The following is a 24,977-nucleotide window of genomic DNA, read 5'->3' as shown; positions in this document are numbered from 1 at the left end:
TGCCCCTGCTCCAGCTTGGACTTATCCACAGAATGTAGTACCTTCAGAAGTAAACTTGCTCCAACATGGCTTCATGCACAGCCACTGATGCTTCGAGGTGTACCTGCTGCAGCATGGACTTTATCCACAGCCACAGATGCTTCGAGGTGTACCTGCTGCAGCATGGACTTCATTCACAGCCACAGATGCTTCGAGGTGCACCTTATCCAGCGTGGACTTATCCTTGGGCCACAATCCCTTCAGAGGTATACCTGCTGTGGCACAGACATAACCATGGCCGCAGATGTTTCAAGGTATACCTGCTCTGGCATGGGCTTATCCATGGGCACAGACGCTTTGGGGTGTCCTGCTCCCACGTGGATTCATCCACAGGTCACAGTCCCTTTGACTCGAGTTCACACTGGAGTTCCAGCCTGTCCAGTACAGCAGCACAGAAACAGCAGCAATGCCCTGGCCATCTGCCAGCCCAGGCGCATGGCCATTGCTGTTATCAAAATGTTCCCAGGCACAGCAGAGTAAGGTGATAAGCAGTACAGCAGCACGGCAAGCAGCAAAAGCAAAAAGCAGCCACTAACAAGCCCTAGACTCTAATATACAGTAAGGAAAGCAAGCCCCATGGCAAGCACAGAAGCCTGCTGATTAAGAGCTAAACAGCAATAACAGCTATAAATTTTATCTAGCACATTCCAATCAAATCCGTCATTATCTCAAACCCTTTGAGCCCCACGTTGGGCGCCAAAAAGGACTGTCGTGGTTTAGCCCCAGCCAGGAACTAAGCACCACGCAGCCGCTCGCTCACTCCCCCCCTGGTGGGATGGGGGAGAGAATCAGAAGAGTAAAAGTGAGAACACTCGTGGGTTGAGATAAAGACAGTTTAATAGGGAAAGCAAAAGCCGCGCACGCAAACAAAGCAAAGCAAGGAATGCATTCACTACTTCTCATGGGCAGGCAGGTGTTCAGCCATCTCCAGGAAAGCAGGGCTCCATCACGCGTAATGGTTACTTGGGAAGACAAATGCCATCACTCCAAATGTCCCCCCTTCCTTCTTCTTCCCCAGCTTTATATACTGAGCATGACGCCATATGGTATGGAATAGCCCTTTGGTCAGTTTGGATCAACTCTCCTGGCTGTGTCCCCTCCCAGCTTCTTGTGCACCTGGCACAGCATGGGAAGCTGACAAGTCCTGGACTAGTGCAGCAACAACTAAAACATCTCTCTTTTATCAACACTGTTTTCAGCACAAATCCAAAACATAGCCCCATACCAGCCCCTATAAAGAAAATTAACTCTATTTCAGCTGAAACCAGGACAGCGAGGACGAAACGAATGGCTATTGGGGTCCGGGAGTTTTCTTAAATTTAGGACCCGACCTGACAAATACACCCCATTCTATTACCAGCCAAGCATCTTATTGGGCTGGAGGAATAGACAGCATGGAGCGAAGTGAAGCCTCCATAATTCCCATTAAATCTCTAAGTGAGCTCTCTACAGCCGTCAGAAAAGCTGCTTGCATACAAGCCATGCACAAACGAGGGCCCCATGATGTCCCACCGCCTGCTACAGTAGATTTCGCAATGTTAAAACCAGTGATTAGAGCAGCCCCGGCAATTCTTAAATCCCATTTAGTTGCAAAAGGAGATGAGATCAAGAAAGACACAGAACACAATGAGGGACTAGGTGATAACGCTCAAAATGCCTACAAGCAGGTCCCTACCTGGGCAGAATTGATGCACGGCATTGTTAACTACAGCCGTGAGATGGGCTGGGACGATGCACCAGCTGAAAAACAAAACCTGGAGCCCCCGGGAGGCGAGCACACAGTGAGACCCGTAAAACGGGAACGGAAACTAGATCGAAGGGAAACAAATTTAAAAACCCGCAAACAGAATCTGGAGAACAGAGGAATGAATTGTGGAGGAATGCATTAGCCTTAGGCATTCCCAGAGCTGTGATTCAAGGTCAGCCTACTGGCATTATTTTGAGCCTGACTGAAGCATTCCAGAAACGAGGTAACAGTGAAAGGAAGGAGAGTATTTCAACTCCTCTTGCGCCAGACCCCAGAAGGGGTGACAACCCCTTCCTCTCCCTTAGGGAGGAACTGCAGGACATGAAGTCAAAAAAAAACGAGTAGTGTCCGGAAGGCAAGTGGGCCTGCCTCTCCGGAAAGTGGAGGCTTATCCGTGGATAAGTCATAATGGCCCATACATTTTAATTCCAGTTGGTCCTCAAGGACAATTGGTAAAGTTTTTAATAGATACGGGAGCACAAACTTCACTATTAACACAAGATGCCGAGAAGCTGGGCGTACCACCCAGACGGCAAAGAGTTAAAATTACCGGTGTGAACCGGTATGCATCACCGTGACCACAGTGTTGAGTGCCAAACCGCCAAGGTCAGTTTATGGCTCCCGGGCGAGAAGCGCATGTCGAGTACTCGCTTTGCAATTAAAGATCACCATGAAAATATTTTAGGTTTCGATGTTTTAAACGGACGAACCTGGCGCCTGTCGAACGGCAGCGTGTGGTCCTTCGGCTCAGACACCGGTCCCAGCCCCGGCAGGAGCCGGGAGGCTGCGGTGCGGGCGCTGCGCGCAGCCCCTGCGCTCCCCGCGTCACGAATCACTAACGTGCCGCAATACCCCATTTCTGCTGCGGCACGAAATGGAATTTCTGAAATCATAGCTGATTTGGAGAAACGACAAATTATCTCCAGAACGCACTCCCCATATAACTCACCTGTCTGGCCCGTCCGGAAACCAGGCGGGAGGTGGCGTTTAGCTGTCGATTATCGGCGCCGGAACGCCAATACAGCCCCGCTCACAGCTGCTGTGCCAAACACTGCGAACTTAACAGCTACTTTGCAAGCAGCTGCACACCCATGGATGGCAGCGCTAGAATGTAAAGGATACGTTTCTTTATGGTTCCCTTAAAGGAGGAGGATAAAGAGAAGTTTGCTTTCACTTGGGAGGGAATACAATACACCTTTAACAGACTCCCACAGGGGTGTAAACATTCACCCACGATTGCTCATGCCGCGCTTGCTGAGCTTTACAGTCTCACTCCCCCAAGAAGTGAAATTGTACCAATATATAGATGATATTCTGATTGGAGGAACTTCCCCTGAAAAGGTTGGGGAAGCGGCAGCAGCAGTATGGCAAGCACTAAATAAAGCAGAAATTGAGATTCCACCCGGAAAATATCAGGGACCAAGTAAAGAAGGAAAATGTTTAGGTACTTGATGGATAGCAGGCAGTGCAGCGATTCCTCCAGATACCTTAAGAAAAATCAAAGAGCTGCAAATGCTCCAATCAAGGAAGGAGTTACAACAATTAATGGGAACTTTAGGATATTGGAGGAAACATGTGCCTGGATTTTCTATCATTTCCCGCCCCTTATACTCACTCTTACAGAAAGGCAAACCCTGGGAGTGGAAATTAGAACATAAAGAGGCAGGTCAAAACTCTAACCGAAGAGTTAAAAACGTATCGGTCACTGGGACCAGTACATCCCCTGCGACTCCATTATAGCTGAATGGGGTTTCGCAGAACACACTGTTTACTGTAACCTGTTCCAAACTGGCCCCAATGGGCCAAAAAGACCTTTATTGTTTAGCTCAACCGCATTTAAAGAAACAGAACAACGATACTCTGAATGGGAAAAGGGACTTTTATCTTTAGTCCGAGCAGTTAAAGAAGTTGAGAAAATACATCAGGGACAACCTGTGCAAACTAGACGACCATTTAATTTACTAGAAGCAATCCTAAAGGGGACTGCTCCCCCAGAAGGAGTTGCACAAAAACCCACTGTCCGAAAATGGTATGCCTACCTAACAGGAGTTGCAGAAGAGATGCAATTAACTGAAAGACACACTAAGGCTTCCAAATTGCAGATGCCCATAAACACAGACCCTTTAGCATTACAACAACCTTTTAAACCTTCACCCATTCTGGACGCGCTGCCCCTCAACGAGGGTACACCAACAGAAAACATTTGGTTTACAGGTGCTTCAGCAAAAAGGGTAAACTGTAAATGGCAATATAAGGCCATTGCATTAGATATTACCACCGGCAAACAAGTAGTAGAAGAAGGTGAAGGCAGACCACAAGTAGGAGAAATAAGAGCAGTTGTTCTGGCAGTACAGAATGGAGCAAAAATCATATATGTAGACTCATGCTGTGTGGGCTGGTGCCACACAGTGGCTCTGTCAATGGGAAACCTTGAACTGGGAAGTAAATAGATCTCCAGTTTGGAGAAACAAAGATTGGCAATTATTACTACAGCTAACTAAAATTAGGAAAATCACCTTAAATCCTGAGTGGTATTGATTGGGAGAATGGTTACATCAAAACCTAGGCCACACAGGTAAAGAGGCACTCTACTTTGCTGCACAAAGGCTGGCCTATAAACAGAAAAACTTGCAAAACTATTCTTACAGAATGTTCCCAGTGTAGATTGAAATTACAAGCAGATCATCCTGCTAAAGCACCACCTTTACATGTCAATGAAGGGCAAGCTTTATGGTCTACATGGCAAATTGATTACATCAGGCCATTCAAATCCTCTGTGGGATATTGATACATCCTCACAGGAGTGGAAGTAGTCTCCAGCTTGCTTATGACGACTAAATGTCGGAAAGCTGATGGGTGAAACACAGTGGGAGGGCTATCATTTTGGTTCTCAAATCTACCTACTCCTGATGTTATCTAAAGTGATAATGGCTCACACTTTTCGTGTAAGGAAGTGCAAGATTGGGCAAAACAAGAGGGAATTAGATGGGTATTCTGCACCTCATACTACCCCCAATCAAATGGGATGGTAGAAAGAGCTAATGGCTTGTTGAAAAGGAATCTCAAATGACAGGAAGCTCAATGGGATACAAGACTTCCCAAAGTCGTCCATCAATTAAATAATCGATATGGGCCTACTGGAAGCCCTGTAAGCCGAGCATTCTTTGTAAAAACTGAGCTTAGCACTCCACCTACTGGAAAAGAGAATATCCGATGACACAGCCAGGACAGGCTGTGGTGATCAATTTACCATCCACTGGTACTGTGCCTATGACTTTAATTAAACCTCATGGCCCACTTGCCTGGCAAGCTACCGATAGCAGTGGTACAAAATACAGAATTAGCGCATGATGGATTTTTCCTTCTTCTTAATGGGGTAACCTGTTTGGACTCTCCCCACCGAAATGAGTCTATTTTCTCTTACAGCACCCCACAGGATAGGAGATGGAAATGCTGTGTTCATTTTAGTATTTCAAACCCTAGCAATGCTGCTCCTCTTAGCCTGTGGTCAAAGAACGCTAGAGTGGCCATGGTCACAAGCTCGTGTTAAGTACACTGGGAGTATGGGAATACACTCTAGTAAGGGAGCTTTAAAACTTTCCACCATGGTCATGCATGGAACTGAAACATACTTAGAAAATGAATGGAGCTGGAATAAAGATGAAGCTGATGATAAAGTTCCGCAACTTCGGGGAATAGCAAGGAAAGAAATTCAAATAGGATGCCAGATGATCAATGGGTCTACCCATGAGAAGGCATCTCAGATTTCTGCATAAACACTACATCAAACCCAATAGCCACAGATACAAAACTTTGCGCCTCTGAAAGACTGGACTGTTGGTACAATTTTACCTTAGTACAACCTGTTTTTGTAGTCTGCCTCTGGGCTTATCATAGCATGGGACTATTCTTTAAATTTAAAATAGACATTACTGACCCTAGTACAACAACATCCACCCTAATTGTAAAAGATAAGAAAATTCTAGCCTGGCAGATTTCTGAAGTTGGACCATCTGTGATCAAAAATATAGGCCAGCAATGAGTGTTATTTAATCCATCATGGTCTCTTAAACGAGTAGAACTACTGATGCAAATTAATATCTCTGCAATCAAACCGACCTGTTCACCATTCCTCAGTACATCCTACACAGGATGGTTAGCATGGTTACATGGGCGAACACTCACCTTTCCAAGACGAACAAGGAGAGATGTGACCGGTATCACAGGGACAGGATTGGGAGTCTTAAATAGTACAGATGCTGAAGTACTCGTACATAAACTGAGCACAACAAGAAGTGATCTAAACAAATTAGAATACCCATTGTGGTCTTCTCTATTAGCATTGGGAACTAACCAGTGGCTCTTATCTGACATATTACCTCAGTGAGAAAGAATTAATGAAAGGAACCACCAACTGATTGTGGATGCACTTGGTGTAGCCCAAGGTAATGTTTCTCTAGCTCTTAGTTGTATCCAAGCTCAACTGTGGATGCAATCTATGGTAGCAGCAATTATAAGAGAAGGTGAAGAGGGCACCTCACCCACTGAAATTCGAAAGATAATTTGGGATAATGCAACTAAATTTGAAAAAGAATTCCAATCCTAGTGGTATTTAGCCAATTTCACTTATGATGCAATCAGCAATAACGTCACAGCTTTAGTCTTAATACACAATGCTTTGGTATACGCCGTATGCCCAATCATTGCATTAGGATTAAATCACAATGGAACTATACTCTATCCATTAGAGCACAGAGTGTGGGCCCAACAAAATGGAAACAAATGGCAAACTGTTGATGTTAACGCATGCGTTGTACGGGAACAATAAGGATTTATTTGTGACAATAACACCATAAAAGCCCAAAACATTTGCCTTGACACTGAACAAAATGTTTGTAATTTTGAAATACATCCCAATGAAACTGCTGAAACTGTACTTGTATATATTGGAAAAGGATGTGTTTGTATGAGAACCCTTTGTGATTTTATATTTGTAGCTAACGTTACTGTAGATACAAGCAATCGCTCAAATATTTGTGTTTGTAACTTTACTAAAATTATGGGCTGCTACTTCAATTATTGAGCTCCTATTATGTCTTATCAATTGTTACAATCTAATTATACATTGAGTCAAGATTTATTGCCTACCCTCATCGGAATGAATCTTACATTGGTGAAGAAACTACTACAACAAGATGACCTGTGTCAACTGCTGGAACACATCCAAAACGATGGACACAAAACTCTGATCACCGTTCATCATGATGCAGAAGAGACACACCATGTCTTGGAAAGAGCGAAGAAGGATGGAGGACACCATCGGTGGGAAACTCTTCTTGGATGGTCACTGACAGCAATGGGAGTGTTTAATCTTATGCTTCACCCAGTTGTGATTTTACTAACTCTTAACTTTAATATGTCTATTGCTTATAATTTTATTGTATATAAAAGTTTGGTACATGATAAATAACCCAACTTCGACCACCCAAAACATACAAATTAATGCATAACAAATAGCAGTGCTTCACTGCCTCCTTACTGTGGATCTATAAGCGCACAAACTATCAATATACTATTTATGGCACAGAGGCAAGAGGTGACCGTACCACCACTCTGTGAAGGTGAGACGAATTGACTACAGTCACAGAGTGGACTGTGGCGGTGTGCTCCCCCCTCCCCCTCCCCCGCCCCCACATAAGCAGTAACCACCCGTGGGAGTGGTCCTGATGCTGGACTTTGGGGACGGATGGCAACAAAGTAGCCAAGGGCTGTCTGAAGCAGTGATCCAAAGGTCTTGCTGTTATGCAAATATGACCATAACTCAATCATTCCTTAAACAGTGGACAGCCCAGGGCCCGCTGAGCTCTCCCGCACAGCAGCGGGCTGCACGCCAGGATCTCCCCTTGAGCAGGGACGCTTCTCAAGGTTACTCCTCGAGGTTGAGAGATTCCTTGCCACAACAGGTCCTCGGTAAGTGACTAATAGCATGCTAAACTTTGAAATCTTAGCTAAGTGATATAAAGGACTGATTGTGCACATATAATCCTTTAGACATAAACTGTTGACCAAAGTCTGCGACTAGGACTGGATCCAGCTGCACCTAGACTCCTCTCTGAGAAGGAGTTTAGAAAACAAGGGGGTCCTTTCTGAACCTCATGACTCAATGGGAGGGTCTCCCTGACAGTTCTGTCTGACCCTGTCCTCTATGCAGCAAATGATCAAGTGTAGCTTGGCATCAAATCTTGTTAAACCACTGTCACATTTACCATTGAACTTTGTTAACTCACTGTTCTATATGAAAAAGGTATATTTTTGTGTCTCTCTGTCCTGGTTTCAGCTGAGATAGAGTTAATTTTCTTTATAGGGGCTGGTACGGGGCTATGTTTTGGATTTGTGCTGAAAACAGTGTTGATAAAAGAGAGATGTTTTAGTTGTTGCTGCACTAGTCAAGGACATTTCTGCTTCCCGTGCTCTGCCAGGTGCAGAAGAAGCTGGGAGGGGACACAGCCAGGAGAGTTGATCCAAACTGACCAAAGGGCTATTCCATACCACATGACGTCATGCTCAGTATATAAAGCTGGGGAAGAAGAAGGAAGGGGGGACATTTGGAGTGATGGCGTTTGTCTTCCCAAGTAACCATTACGCGTGATGGAGCCCTGCTTTCCTGGAGATGGCTGAACACCTGCCTGCCCATGGGAAATAGTGAATGCATTCCCTGCTTTGCTTTGTTTGCATGCGCAGCTTTTGCTTTACCTATTAAACTGTCTTTATCTCAACCCTCGAATTTTCTTACTTTTGCTCTTCCAATTCTCTCCCCCATCCCACCAGGGGGGGAGTGAGCGAGCGGCTGCGTGGTGCTTAGTTCCTGGCTGGGGCTAAACCACGACAGTCCTTTTTGGCGCCCAACGTGGGGCTCAAAGGGTTTGAGATAATGACGGATTTGATTGGAATGTGCTAGATAAAATTTATAGCTGTTATTGCTGTTTAGCTCTTAATCAGCAGGCTTCTGTGCTTGCAATGGGGCTTGCTTTCCTTACTGTATATTAGAGTCTAGGGCTTGTTAGTGGCTGCTTTTTGCTTTTGCTGCTTGCCGTGCTGCTGTACTGCTTATCACCTTACTCTGCTGTGCCTGGGAACATTTTGATAACAGCAATGGCCATGCGCCTGGGCTGGCAGATGGCCAGGGCATTGCTGCTGTTTCTGTGCTGCTGTACTGGACAGGCTGGAACTCCAGTGTGAACTCGAGTCAAAGGGACTGTGACCTGTGGATGAATCCACGTGGGAGCAGGACACCCCAAAGCGTCTGTGCCCATGGATAAGCCCATGCCAGAGCAGGTATACCTTGAAACATCTGCGGCCATGGTTATGTCTGTGCCACAGCAGGTATACCTCTGAAGGGATTGTGGCCCAAGGATAAGTCCACGCTGGATAAGGTGCACCTCAAAGCATCTGTGGCTGTGGATGAAGTCCATGCTGCAGCAGGTACACCTCGAAGCATCAGTGGCTGTGCATGAGGCCATGTTGGAGCAAGTTTACTTCTGAAGGTACTACATTCTGTGGATAAGTCCAAGCTGGAGCAGGGGCAAGGGGAGGACTTCATTGCAATGTTAAACCTGATGGTCTGCTCCAAAGGGAACAGAGGTGGAGATTGTAATGGAAATACCTTTAAATTGTTGTATCCCAGGATTTGAGTTGCATGTTGTGGGAATTACTATAGCAGGAACCCCTTCTTGCTAGCCAGGCTAGGAGCAAGGGGAGGACTTCATTGCAATGTTAAACCCTATAACCTGGCCCAAAAGGACCAGGGGTGGACATTGTAATGGATATACCTTTAAATTGTTGTAACCCAGGATTTGAGTTGCATGTTACAGGAATTACTACAGCCAGAACCACCTGAACAAATGGAGGACAAGCCTTACAAGAAGCAGTGCAAGTGCAGCAGTGACCTGACCTGAGCTGGCTTTGGTGCCCAATAACTCCAAGAAACACACCACCTCTTCTGTCCTGAGTAACAACCATAAGAGATGAAGCCCAAAGTCATGGACTAAATGAACTCAATGGACATTTTGTGGACATTTATGGACATTTTACAAATATTTTGTAGAGATGGTCCATAGACTAAGGGAATGATATGTGTGTATTATATCAAAGGACGGGAAGGGTGATGGTGGGTAATGAGAATGTATTGGATAGTGTGAGACCTGAGCATGACGTAAATGGTATGGAATAAGGGGTGGATACTGTCCTGGTTTCAGCTGAGATAGAGTTAATTTTCTTTATAGGGGCTGGTATGGGGCTATGTTTTGGATTTGTGCTGAAAACAGTGTTGATAAAAGAGAGATGTTTTAGTTGTTGCTGCACTAGTCCAGGACTTGTCAGCTTCCCATGCTGTGCCAGGTGCAGAAGAAGCTGGGAGGGGACACAGCCAGGATAGTTGATCCAAACTGACCAAAGGGCTATTCCATACCATATGATGTCATGCTCAGTATATAAAGCTGGGGAAGAAGAAGGAAGGGGGGACATTTGCAGTGATGGCGTTTGTCTTCCCAAGTAACCATTACGCGTGATGGAGCCCTGCTTTCCTGGAGATGGCTGAACACCTGCCTGCCCATGGGAGGTGGTGAATGAATTCCTTGCTTTGCTTTGTTTGCGTGCGCAGCTTTTGCTTTCCCTATTAAACTGTCTTTATCTCAACCCTCGAATTTTCTTACTTTTGCTCTTCCGATTCTCTCCCCCATCCCACCGGGGGGGGAGTGAGCGAGCGGCTGCGTGGTGCTTAGTTCCCAGCTGGGGCTAAACCACGACACTCTCTTACAAGTGAAGTGCACTCTCACTCCATCCGTGACACCCCCAGAGAGTTTTCTTTTTATCCAAAAAAAATAACATATAAACAGTAACATTCTGCAAAAATATCCATTAGTCTGATTATGGTCTGGTTGAATTGATTGCTATATAAAAGGGCCAACATAATCAGCATTGTCTTTTGCATAGTCCATCAACCATTCTTGTTTGGTTATTCAAAACAGGGCTTGGGGCTAGATGGGAACAATATATGATCACAGAAAGGATCTCCAGAATAAAACAGAAGCCTCCATATGAGCAATTTTTGTCTTTGGAGGTTAATAAATCAAGTGGACTTCCCATATTTGGGTATTTTGAAATGGCACACAACCCTATCTCCAGTCCTTCCATAGGCTTCTTCAAAACACTTAAGTTAATCTAAATCTTGGGGGGAGAAAAAAAGTCTTAAAGTATTGGTTCCTGATGTGGTTTGTGTCAGGAAAAAATAAAGGGAGAATAAGGGGAACAAGAGTATGGGAAGAACAACAATAATTGTGAAAACACTTGAAAAATTAGAGCTTTTCTTAATTTCTAGTTCTCTTCTGCTTTAAATACCACAATGTACAAGTACAGGAGAAGCTTTATTTACACCTAAACAATAAGCGTTAGTACAGCTTACAAGTCTTTCCAGGCAATTATTCTTTTTAGTATCTTACATAAGCCAGAAAGCAGCAAAAGCACATTTATTGCAAATCCAGCACAAGAGGTTTCAGTTCTTTTTTCAGTTCTTTCAGAACCTTCCTAGCTCAGGTCTCACATTCTAATACTCCTGAATGAGTCATGAATTGCAGCTCTTTGACAGCCTGTAGCTACCTTTTACAGCATATAATCTCAATTAATTGCACAAATAAATCTTGCCTGCAAAATGTTATTTTCAAAATGCAGTTGACAGAACACCATCAAAAAACTGAGAACGTGAAATCATCCTGCTCCCTCTTAATATTCTTTTAAAAGGCAGTTAAGTTATACTTTTGTTGTAAAAAATAAAATATTCACTGGAGGGACTTTTTCTGGGGGACTATATTCAACCAAAATCAGTTGGAAATACATGAAAATCGGGTGTTCCTGCCATACTATAATATAACCAGAAAAGACTATTATGGAGGAACAATAGTGGTCCCAAATAAAATTAACACTTATCATTACCAAGAAAATCTACATTTATTTTAACTGCTTTAAGGAAACCTGGTTTGCAAAAGGATTTATAAATTAAGCTTTAAAGCAAAGTCCTTAGTTTGGAAAATTCCTTGTTTCCGTTTTCAATAAATTCTATCATCAGCCTACAAACTCTATTTTGAACATGCTGTTACACATCTGCACAAACCACATCTGCACAAAGCACGTGCAAATGTATAGGAATTTGTTATTAAGTCCTTTGACATCCATTTGCATTAAACATGCCCTCCCTTGAGGATCACACAAAAATCTTTACATGATCTAAGAGCAATCAGAAAATGGGAGACTAACAGTTTTCACAGTCACTAGGCCTGTGATTTTATCCTCTTTACTATGATGACTATTGTAAGGCACCAGGTGGCTTTGGACCCAACCACCAAGTATTTCAGAGATCCGAAAGATCTATTTTCTTAAGAAAATAGCTAAACTGAGAAAATAATTTAAAAAATAACTGAGAAAATAGTTTAACTGAGAAACATATTTTGCTCTTTATGATACTTTACTGTATTATATTCTAAACTTAATTTTACAATTCGGCTTTGACATGTTCTTTTAAATTGAATGCCAAATGACTCTGTCCATGCTGAGTAGAGACAAATAATGGAGGAAATCTTGGTTAACATAGAAAACAGTTGGCATAGAAAAGATTTGAGTACAAAAGAAAATCCGTCTTTTCATCAAAATTGCACAGAGCAACTCTTTTCACAGCAATAAAAGTTAGGGAGTAGAAAAAAGATGTAGGAAAACTGTTCCAGTTCAAGGGCTGATAAAGGATGCTAAATAAAGGCAAGGAGAAGACACACCTCTGCAGACACCGTGGTAAGTTTGGAAGGATTACATGGAAGTCAGAGAACAAAACAGAGCAGGCATAATAGTTCAAAGTTATGGTTTTTGTTTGTTCTTGTTTTGTTTGTTCAAGAACTCAGAACATTTACACAATCCTATCATATAAATGAGTAAAAGTTGCAAGACAGTCTTCTACATTCTTAGGTAAATTCTGAATGAGATCAATGGGGACAACTGTTTTGTATTGTCTCTTTTTAGGCTGAACAATTCGCATTCTCCCAGTGCTACTACCTAAGTTCCGTAGTCGATTACCTGTAAAAAAGCCACATTAATTTCTTCAGGCACACATACTTTTTTCTCCATAAAACAAATTACTTTTTGACACCATGGGGTTCAAACCCACCATAGACGTGTTTCCAGAAAATTATTCACCGACACTGATAGAAAAACAAATTTACAGTGCGGCTAACAGGTCAGACCACAATGCTTTTCAGCAGATACATCATAATTTTGCTCGCAAAAAAGAATTGTAGTTCAAAGGTACATGCTTTTTTTAATCCCAGAGTAGAAAAGGCATATGTAGTTATCTTTCAGGATCACCTTTTCTGTTCCACTCCCACACGACAGCTTGATTTATATATAATAAATATTTAAGACGTACATATTAACATAGCCCCTACTAAACTACAGGATCCAATCCTGCAACTGCTTGCAACTGCAAGTCATTCTAGCATAAGTAGTAAAAAACTGGCAGCAACTGTTTTCAGGAGCAGAACTGTATTCTACAGGAATAGGCTTGGATTAAACACTGACAACCAGTGATGATTCTTCTTCAGCCTAATGTTTGCAAATTCACCTTCCCACAAAGTGTAAGCTGCAATCACTGTCTTTTTAACATATAAAAAAATGAAGAACGTAGTTCGTCACACAAAGAACTTGATGCAATGTGGAAATGCAGCATAGCCAGATAAGAAATGACCTAGAGGCCAATGTAAGTCCTGTTGTTTAAAATGCTTACACAAATGTTTCCAGGAAACAAGACCATGCAGATCTTCTAGCAATGGTTTTATTAATCCATGCTGGGAAATATATATTGTTTTCCTCAGTTATTTCTCTTCTGACTGTACTGAATACTGACTACCACTGTGTGCAGAAAGAATTAATGAGTAATACTAGCCTATTTAAAACACAACACACTTTGAATTGGAGGGATACTTAACCAAAAGTGTTAGTTGCATTAGATTAGATTTACTCTGAAGTAACTGATTTTTTGAATTTATAAAATATTTTCTAAATTGTTTTTCAGGACCAGCATGTTAAATGGTTGGCTTTACTGAAGAACTCTGTCAAAAGACCAAATGTCCCAGTAACCTCTCTAAAAGTTTTTGTTCTGAATGTGTCTCCTCTGGTATTAATGGTTTGAAGCAGAACTAACCTTCAGTTCACAGGTCACTTGATATATGGAGTTTTAGAATTATGTTAGGTGCTTTTTCTTTTCACAAAGAAAGAAATAAAAGAAAAATTCTTCTTTTTTTCCCCCCACATTTTCCAGTATTGAAAATGTACTTGTAACTGTTCTGAACTCAAAAACTGTTGTCAAAAACACAAAATAAATCTATTTCTAGTAGAAAGAGACTTAAAAACCAGAATATGGAATAATGGTAATGATTTATAACAGACTTTGGGAAGAACTTCGTTTTATACTTTCTTTTTAAAATTATGTAATATTTAAAACCTGCAGGGCTTTAACTACTGCAGAGATATTTGAAGGATGCAGAGGGTACTTCATTAGCAAAAACATACCCAAAAGTTTTGCTTGTGTGAAGACAATGTACCAGCACCAAAGATTTATTATCCTGAAAACACAACAAAAATAGCTAACTGGCATTAAAGCTACTCCACAATTCACTGTCTGAATTTCCATACAAGATTAACAGAAAGGTAAGAAAAATGCCACCGTCCACGCTGCCTAACAGTATTTGCCATCCAGCGCTAAAGATTCAATATCATGTAAACTGCCAGAGTATTTTAATACATTTCAGCAAAGAGCAAAACGGAGATTGACATGAGTCTTACCGAGTTGACAATGAAACTTTTAAAAGCAAACATTGATCTATTTTGCATTTTCCCTCCCCAAGGCTGTACTCTACTAAAAACAGAGTTCTTATGCTATTGGACATAGTAGTTTAGGTATTCAATAAACCATAATGCTTATTATGCCCAAATTGCATGCTCAGGAAAACCACTTTGAACACATGTGGTTTTGAGGGCCGTATTAGAATGAATTTACTTTGATTTATGATTGGAATAATAAATGTACTCTACTGACTTGGCATCACTTTCAATAAATGAAGCATTCAGACAGAACACAGTCAATAAAACAAACCCATAAAGCTATTCAGCAAAGGTATTAATGCTAAGTATTATCAGCATGCATCAGATGCTTGAAATTCTATCAAGAACAGAAATAGATTATTGAGTGTGGAAGACAACAGACTTTGAATAGCTTCTTGTTAGAGAGTGTTGTTTCCATTTAGTGACCCATCCATCAATCCCACTAAATTACGCTTCTTAATCAGAAGGATCCAAATCTTTTCAGGCATTTATGAGTGATACCAAGTGGGTTTCTCTGGCAGACTACTGAGCATCAACATTAGGTGCTGGTTTCAGTCAAAACCTGGTAATAAAGCAGAGATCCACACTCTGCACCACAGTCAGTAGCCATGTAAATAGTCACTTCAATGCCTTCCCTGTGATACTAATGAAGGTCTGCACTTCTGAAAGACTGCACTTCTGTGTTGTGGTTTAACCCCAACCAGCAACTAAGCACCACACAGCCGCTTGCTCACCCTTCCCCCCCAGTGGGATGGGGGAAACAATCTGAAGAGTAAAAGTGAGAAAACTCGTGGGTTGAGATAAAGACAGTTTAATAGGTAAAGCAAAAGCAGCACATGCAAGCAAAACAAAACAAAACAAGGAATTCATTCACCACTTCCCATCGGCAGGCAGGTGTTCAGCCATCTGCAGGAAGGCCAGGCTCCATCACGCATAACAGTTACTTGGGAAGACAAACACCATCACTCCAAACGTCCCCCCTTTCCTTCTTCTTCCCCCAGCTTTATATGCTGAGCATAATGTCATCTGGCATGGAATAGCCCTTTGGCCAGTTTGGGTCAGCTGTCCCAGCTGTGTCCCCTCCCAACTTCTTGTGCACCTCCAACCTACTTGCTGGTGTGGTGGTGCGAGAAACAGAAAAGGCCTTGACTGTGTAAGCACTGCTCAGCAGTAACGAAAACATCCCTGTGTTATCAACACTGTTTTCAGCACAAATCCAAAACATGGCCCCATACTAGCTCCTATGAAGAAAATTAACTCTATCCTAGCCAAAACCAGCACATTCTGAAAAAGACTAATATATTAATTGCAGATGGGCAGGGGTAGGTGGAAGGAAGACAGAGGATACAACCCCATTCCAACATCCAGTTCTTTTCAGAATTTGACAACAGCCCTGACCTGCGTAGCTCATAAAAGCTCACTCCCACTAAGGCTGTAGAATCAGAATTAGTAACTGCAGAGTTCAATGGTGCAGTTCAGCCTTAAAGCTTAAGATGTTCTTTCTGAGCAGAAGATGCAAGCACAACATGCTAGACTTTATGACATCTCCAGTGTCATTCCCTGAAGTCAGATCCTACAGAGAAGATAAAAACAAACTATGTTTTCTCCTGTTGCCTTTGTCTCCTTTTCACCTATCTATGAAACTGACACAACTTCCTTTAGCTCTTTTACCAACTTCCCACCTGAGAGAAGGCTTACTAAGCCAAACAGCCTCCTGCCTACCTGCAGCCATGATTTATTTTCTCCCTAAAATTAACAAAGTCAGCCAATAAACAGTGGTGACCTCTTTTACTTCAGAAATGGATGACAGCCATGACAATACCACCACCTGGTCAACAGCCTGGCAGCAGCAAAGTGGCACTAAACAAACCACTGCTGCTAATGCAGCTTCACTCCCACTCTGGGATGATCTAGTAATGTGATGGTCCAGTTCCTCAACAGTCAGCATCTCAAAGAAAAAGTCTGAGTCTCCCTGAAAACAAGGCAGCTGTTAGAGTCTATAGACTTCTTCCTTGGTAAACACCTGTCATTCTGTTCTCAGAAAAAATATCTGACAATAATCAGCAATTGTGACTCCATTCTCTGAGATGGTAGGGAGCAATTTCAGGCCACTTACTAGATTGGGCACAAGAATAACCTGCCTCAAACAGAGAATAGTTCAGTGGGAAATCCCAGGAGAATTCACCAAAAAAACAACAGACAAGAGGGCAGGAAGCAATAGGGGAGGACCTGCACAATACTGAAATATATCAGTATTCATAAGATGTCAACCCATTTCCCAAATCCTTTGATGGTTCAATGGTTGTGACTCTGCCAGACTACAGACCTTTCACCATTTTACACCATCCCAAGCAGAATGTCTGAGCTCTGTGTGACCCACTGAATAGAACTCTCTAAACTTCCATCTGTAGTGGTAAGCAGGCATTTTATAAATACTTTGCAAAACAGACTGACTAGACCAAGCTTAGTTTAAACACTTTCTCAGTAAGGCTTTCACTTTGTAGGTATTTCCTATACTGGGGACACAAAAAAAATTCAGGAAGATGGAACTTAACATCTTAGATGGAGCAGTCTTGAGTCCACATCAATAAAGAGGCAGCACTTCTCCTCACAGACAAATTATTCCCCCATTTCACAGTATGCTGTCCTGTCAAAACACACATTTATATTTAAAAATGTTTTCAGCATTAGCACGTTGTCTCTCGAAGAGATTGTGATTTCTAAGGAGTACCTGTAGCAATAAAACCCTATACTGAATCCACACACAACTCACAGTAAAAAAGACCCACTATGCTGTCCCCATACTGGGAAGCATTAGAAAGCATTTGGTTGTTTGATCAAAAAATGACTCTATCTGTATTGTTTGTTTTGCCATTCTATTATGATATTTTGCTGAAAAATACAAGTTGAACAGATGTTAGAAAAAAAAAACAAAACAACTTTTTTCCCCCTCATCCTCCTGTCCCTAGCATAACTGCCTGGTGTGATTCTTGCTGTGTGTCATACAGCAAATAATGTTGCTCATTTACAGTACAGCTATACATGCCTGCAGGCTCTCTCGTTTAACTGGTGATCAGTAGCCTGAGGGGCAGCTAACACCTTAAGCAGCATCAGTTTTCATTTCTCTATAGCTTAGTAGCTTCTCTGTACATAATCCAGGCTGGTTTTTGCACAGTGTTTTAGTACAACCGCCCACTGAGGAAGGCCTGTGACAAAAATATGAGGACAGGTACAACAAGATGCAGCTTATGAACAGTCTAGTTGAGCCATAGGAGTTCTGAGATCAAACATTCTGACATTGCATATGACTGTGTCAATTCTTCTGGGTTGCTGAAATAAACTTTCTGAAGCTTCTCTGCCAGGTGTGGATTGTAAGAAGTTCTTCTACGTATGAGAACAGGCACAGTTTCACCTCATAACACATATGGAATCTGCCTAGGTTTTTCTGGGATTTCAGGGTTGCTGGTTTTGTTTCCCTTCTGATATACGGATAAATGCACTGAACTCCAAAATGGAAGAGGTACCTCAGAAGCAGAGCTGAGACTATCACAGATGCCATCTTCCCTGAAAATTAGAAAGAACATTTCTTTGCAGCAGGTATTCTGGCCAGAGGTGAGGGAATACCATCTGCTTTCCTACTGTTTTAGAGTATTTTGATCCAAGAATTAGCATTTTGGCCTCAAAGAAAGATCAGCCATAGCTGCAATACAGGATCACAAATTCTTTATGCCACAACACATTCCAGATGGGACTTCTTCACATAAACTCCAGAATCCTCCTCTGGCATTTCAGCTGCTTAATGCTGAATTCAAATAGTACTTATGTTACTTAATGTCTTATTTACACCAGTTTTCCAGCTAATCACAGAATAACTGAGGTTGGAAAGTACCTCCAACCCCCTGCTCAAAACTAGACCAATTAGATCAGGTTCTTCAGGGCCTTGGCTTATCAAGTTCTACATTATTTCCAAGGATGGATACTCCCTAACATCTCTGAGTAACATATTCCAATTTTTCCATGTTCAAACTCGTGCCTATTGCATCTTGTCCTATCACTGTGCAGCTCCAAGAAGAGTCTGGGTCCATCTTCTCAACACTCTCCTGTCAGATAGCTGTAGACAAATATAAGATCAGCCTTTCACCTTCTCTTCGTATGGCTGAACAAATCCAATTCTCATCTTACCCTAATGGGTTGTATGCTCCAGCCCCCTAAAATCTTTGTGGTCCACCATGGTCTCACCCCAGTTTGTCAGTGTCTTTCTTGTACTAAGGAGCACAGAATTGGACACTGTACTCCAGTGTCACACAAGTCTCACAAGTGTCAAACAGAAGGGAAGAACCACTTCCCCCAGGCTGCTGGGTGCCGGCCTTCTCTGCTGCACAGGCACACTGCTGACTCACAGTCAACCCTGGGTTTATCAGAATCCCTCAGATCTTCCTTCAAAGCTTCTTTCTACCCAGTCAGTGCCCAGTCTGTACAGTTGCATGGGGTTATTCCATTCCAGATGCAGGATTCTGTAACATGCCTACATAGAATTTCATGAGGTCTCCTCCTGCCAGCCCACTTCCCAGCCTGTCCAGGGCCCTCTTGAATATCCAGCAGCCCTGTCCTCATCTGTATCAACCACATCTTGTCAATTTGCTATCATCTGTGCACTTGCTGAAGGTACTCTCAGTCTCAGTGTCCAGGTTGTTAATAAAGATGTTAAACAGTACTCGTCCCAGTATCAACCCTTGAGGGACACCAACTAGTAACTGGTAGCAAGCTGGACTTTGTACTATTAATACATCACAAACTTTCAGCTGAGAAGTTCATCCAGCCTTATAATCCAGTTATCCAGTCTATAATCTGACCAATTTGGCTATACATTAGTTAATTTTTTTTCCTTTCTCTTATGTGAAGGCACCAAAGCTAATCAGATTTATTTTACATCTTTCAGCTAGAAGCTTGATGTTAGAACAGAGAAAGAAAATAACTGTATCACATCTGGAATCCACCACTGAAAATTTCGTTATTCTGAAATTGACCTGTCAGTCCTCCTCTGCAGTCTCAACAAATGCTATTTGCACGTAAGACTGGTTTCCTCTGCTTGCATACCTAAGTGCAAAGGTAACAGCACTTTCAAACTGTTTAAACTATGTAACGTTATGTTTACATGTATCACATTTCCATCTGGTCAGGGACAGCTAAATTTCACTCTTCATTAAAGTTTTTACTATTTTATGACATAAAAGACATGTACCAAACACATAACAGCCTCTTTAAGTGCCAACTACAATGGAGCAGAAACAGATTTGTATCACAATATAGACTCATTAAAAAAAACAAACATCAAATTAGACTATGAAGTCCTACTTTTTAAAGAAGGAAAATAAAATGTGTTCTTTTGGACTATTTATCCTGTTTATAATATTTTTTTAAAGAATTCAACAACAAAGTTAAACCTGTTGTGAAAAACAGGATTCAGCATTACTGTTCAGGAACCAAAGGCACATTATAATGTAAGAAGTAACTTTCTTTGTAAGTTTTAAAAAAGCTGATTGCAAACCAGCAGATGGAAGATAACTTTTATACTAAAATTGAGATCCTCCCTGTCCACACTAAGGAACAGAATGAGTAATATATAATTACCTCTTACAGTTCCTAGCCTGGTGTCTCATTCCATTAACCTGACTTTTCACAATATGGATACCTCTGTTCTGTCTTTCACACTTTTGCCACTACTTACCACTTGTGATTACTTCAAAGCACTTAAGATAGTGTTTCAGGTTATTCAGATCATACCCATTTCTCTCTCAGTCACTGAACATTATGGGCACACCAAAGCAGCACACTCAGACCATGGAGAAGGACCTTTTACATTTTACAAATGTAACATTTCTTTAGTAATGAAAGAAACATGGCTAAAGACTTCAAGGAATAACTCCATCACAAAAGTTTTGTTGTTGTTGTCGTCTTAAGTTTTTTATAACAGGCTGGCAAGATTGGTTTAAGCTAAAACTACTAGATTTACTGCGAAACCAAAACAATAAAACTGACAATTGTGCATAAGTTTTCCTATGCTAATTTGAAGGAGATCACTAAAGTACACTCAGTGATGACTAGTATCTAAAATCTTCTAACCTTCCAAATTTCATAGAATTAACCTCCTTGAAATGGAGATCTGTGTTTTAGAAACTGAGGGAAGAGAGATCCTGCCCATAATTAATCAGTTTTCCAATTTCTCTAAGAATTATCTTGGCTTTTTAGCAGTATATTTGTTACGGAATGGTACCATAAACTGTACAGAAAGTAGTGATAACTAGTTTTGCAATACAAAATCCATAAATTCTTGCAGGTTTTGCTTAGTCCTTTGAATTAATCTGTATATACTAAACCTTTAAGCTCAGCTGTAATTTAACAGTTCAAACCTAAGACTGTTTTTAAAAGTGTATTCTATAGGCACCTTCCAAGTAATTAGAAGTCACTAAAAATAAAAGGTGCTTAAAACATAGATAACTTGAATGAAGGCACTCACATACATAGGATCCCTTATTACTTGGTACCTGGAATGAGGCTTTAAAAAGAAAAACTGAAAAATCCAAATGAGAAAGGGGGTAAAAGAGGGTGGGGAGAAGTGATTATCTTATGATTGCATCACTTCAGAATACAGAATTAAGTGCCATTCAAGTGTGAGGTCGTTTACCCGGTATGCGAGATGCCAACATACACACAGGGCAGAGGTATTTTTATTTCATGTCTGTACAGAGATGGGTGATAGGTGGTAGCTCCACAAAGCTAGCACACAGTTCGGTCATACAGGTACAGCATTTATACAGTCTAGTTATGCATATGCATAAGTAATTACAAAAAGCAGTTTTCTATTGGTCTACATTTCTCTTATTTCAACTTAAAGCTACAGTGCTACTTTAATATTCCGCGCATGCTCAAAGTGAGGGGTCTCTGCTTGGGCCGGGGTCTCCAGCTCGAGGGGTGTGACTTTTAGTATTAGAATGAGGATAGTTCACATGAGGGTGCTTCTTATCATACTTCTACTAGTTGCTTCAGGTGGTTCCCCAAACATCTTAATTAGCTTGCATATTTCTCCAGGATATTTCTGGAGAAATTTCATATTTCTCTCCCAAGGACAGTAATTCTTGTTTAGACGTTCCGCATTCCAGTCTGAATCCCCCTTATCAGCTTTACGTAAGCCCTGGCCTTCCACTAGCTCCTGTTAGACTACACTGTTAGACTACACCATGACCATTAAAGCTTCATTGCTCAGCAATGAAGTCTCAGCAAGACAAGGAAAGTCTAGAATGAACTGTGCAATGCAAAAGCTTCAGGGAGAGAAGGAATTCTTGCAGTGCAGAAAAGTCTTGTGTGTCAGAAGGAGCTGTGGTGTTTTAATGAGCGCTGAGTAAATTATTAACATCCTGGTCTGCTACTTAAATATATATTATCTATTTATACTGGTTGAAGGTGTGTGGTCTGCAGCTTCAAAAGAGTTAGGTCTGATCTACTCAAACCTGTGGGCATGGGATGGAAAGACTGGGTCATCTGCCAAAGGGGAAAACAGATTAAAAAGGAAAATAGCTAGTTTATAGAACATAGAAAAAACAAGACGTGTCATTTCTTGTTTTCATAGGTTAAACGTGAGAACTAATAGCCTTGTATCTGTACGTGAAACATGAGGAAGGGTGTCCAAAGAAGAGCAACGAAGCTGGTGAAGGGTCTAGAGCACAAGTCTTATGAGGAGCGGCTGAGGGAACTGGGGTTGTTTAGTCTGGAGAAAAGGAGGCTGAGGGGAGACCTTATCGCTCTCTCACAACTACCTGAAAGGAGGTTGTAGCAAGGTGGGTGTCAGTCTCTTTTCCAAAGTAACAAGTGATGGGACGAGAGAAAAAGGCCACAAGTTGTGCCAGGGGAGGTTTACATTGGATATTAGGAAATATTTCTTCACTGAAAGGGTTATCAAGCATTAGAACAGGCTGCCCAGGGAAGTGGTTGAGTCACCATCCTTGGAGGTATTTAAAAGACGTGTAGATGTGGCACTTAGGGACATGATTTAGTGGTGGACTTGGCAGTGTTAGGTTAACAGTTGGACTCTATGATCTTAAAGGTCTTTTCCAACATAAATGATTGTATCATTCTAAGGGGAGAAAAAGTTAATGGTATTAACTAACAGTTGGTGAGTAATGGTTCTTGTAGAACACAGGATGCTAATTCCCCAAAGTATACAGTTCAGGGGTTTGTCGTATGAAGAGAACTTTGCTTTCTAAAATGATGGCAGAATAAAGATTGGAGGTCACATTGTTTGTGTGCCTATGTGGCATCATAATAATAGTATGTGGCTATATTTGAATATTATCGTTGGAACCCATTTCTGCATCAAGCACTTGGAGCATGGGGGGAAAAAGTGCGCTGGTATACCCTGAAATAACTAACGGGGGGGTGGTGAGGGGGGGATGACAAAAAAAAGCAGCGGCAACATGTTTTCCTGTTCATTGGTAAAATACTTGCAGAAAAATAATAATAATTAGAGCTTTTTTCCAAGATATTTCCCATATAAAAGGCCTTGGTACCGCAGTGCAAATAACAGCTTCCTAAATATTTCACATGAAACCGTAGCTATCAGTGATGTTCGTGCCAGTGAAAGGAGAAGCGGAGACAGCCTAACAATTCGGTGTGAACACAACTGTCTGAACTAGCACGACTGCAAGAAGCCCGGCTTAAACAAGCCGCTGATCTTTGAAAAGCCCCTGCAGATCACCGTCTAGGGAAACAGCTAAAACTGCTTCCTCAACAGAAGGGCGGTGTGAGCCCTGCCACCCCTTTCTGTAACACTGGTTTGCAGGTCTGAAACCCGGCCTGCCGGAACACCGCTTTTTTCTAAGACTTCTTGTTGATCCCAACCCTTTCTGCCCCTTTCTCGCAGAAACCGGAGGGACTCAGCGGGCGGGAAGGAGGAGACCGAGCGGGGCTCTGTGTAAGAAACCCCCCAGCACCGAGCGGGGACTTACCAGGCTGGCCAGGCGGTGCGAGGTCGGAGACCAGCGGTTCCCACAGCAGGCGGCTTCTGCTGGGTGCCCGGAGTCTGGACGCGACCGATTCCGCACCCCCCTCGGCGGCACAGACGGAGCGGCTCCGCCACGGTACCGCCACACGGCGGGAGGAGGAGACCGGCAGGAACGCCCCGAGCGAGGCGTGCCGGGGACGCCGCGGGGCGAGGCACAGGGCCGCCCTAGCCGGGCTCCTGCTCCGGAACAGCCCTTCTTAGCCCCTGCTCTTGGCCCCGCTTCCGGAGCCAAGCCCAAGCTCGCCCGCATACCCCCGCCCGGGAGGAAATCTCGCCTCTCTGATCCAAGCTGGCGAGCGCTGGCCAGTCCCGGGCCGAGGAGGCCCCGCCGAGAGCAAAAGACGAGCAGTGGGCGTTTCCTGAACATCCCGCTCCGTCCCCGCCCCAGGCGCCACAGCCCGTCACTAAGGGGTATGGGCCCTGCACAACTTATTTTATCACTTGGGAGGCCCCGTGGGGAGCGGATCCCCTTCACACTGTCGCCTTCCAGAAGGCAAAGGAAACCTGCGGCTGCACAGCGTCCTCTTTTCACCCGTGCCAAACATCTAGGAGCCGCAGACTCTCCGGCAGCCCAGGTGTGCTTTAAAACTTCCTGGTCTACTTTCTGATGGTGTGCTTTGCACTTTGGCCTTAAAAGCAATGAATCTGAGGCTGAGTGCACTTTTCAACGTATCATCTGCAAAAAACATGTTGTATGAGACCTGAAAGGTGAAATAGTCAACAGCTTATTAAGTTAATATGCTATCAAGTCTTGACTTAGGTCGCGAACAATGGCTGGTGTAACACATACATACTTCTTTTATTTGACCCAAAGGAGAAACTGCTCCCGCTTGGTGACTGTCTAGTTAATTCTGAGAATAGAATGGAATAGAATGGAATGGAATGGAATAGAATAGAATAGAATAGAATAGAATAGAATAGAATAGAATAGTTCAGTGATAGGCATGGGGCCACCTCTCTAGGAAGCCTGTTCCAGGGTTTGACCACCCTCTCAGTAAAGCAATGCTTCCTGTTGTCAAGTCGGAACCTCCCCTGATGCAGCTTTGACCATTCCCATGTGTCCTGGCACTGGATCCCAGGGAGAAGAGATCAGCACCTCCCTCTCCGCTTCCCCTCCTCAGGAAGCTGTACAGAGTAATGAGGTCTCCTTTTTGCCAAACTAGACAAACTCAGTGTCCTCAGACACTCCTCATAGGACATGCTTTCCAGCCCCTT

The 24,977-nt window shown here is 42.7% G+C and overlaps 1 protein-coding gene across 8 annotated transcripts in view; it reads right to left on the bottom strand.

The window, feature by feature from the left end:
- Positions 1-24,102, bottom strand: part of LRRC14B (leucine rich repeat containing 14B) — a 57,475-nt gene extending 33,373 nt beyond the window's left edge. For 7 of the 8 annotated variants that reach the window (XR_012041108.1, XM_072853531.1, XM_072853532.1 and 4 more), the window contains exon 1: positions 23,707-24,102. The gene's annotated coding sequence lies outside the window, so the exon portion shown is untranslated. Of the gene's footprint in view, positions 1-41; positions 255-23,706 lie in introns of all 8 variants that reach the window. The other variant, XR_012041109.1, reaches the window with a different exon arrangement.
- Between the last annotated feature and the right edge of the window lie 875 nt (positions 24,103-24,977).

Source organism: Ciconia boyciana, chromosome 2, assembly GCF_034638445.1.
Source record: "Ciconia boyciana chromosome 2, ASM3463844v1, whole genome shotgun sequence".
In the NCBI taxonomy this organism is placed as follows: Eukaryota; Metazoa; Chordata; class Aves; order Ciconiiformes; family Ciconiidae; genus Ciconia; species Ciconia boyciana.
The sequence above is the reverse complement of the archived record's forward strand: the minus strand, read 5'-3'. Positions and strand labels throughout refer to the sequence as shown.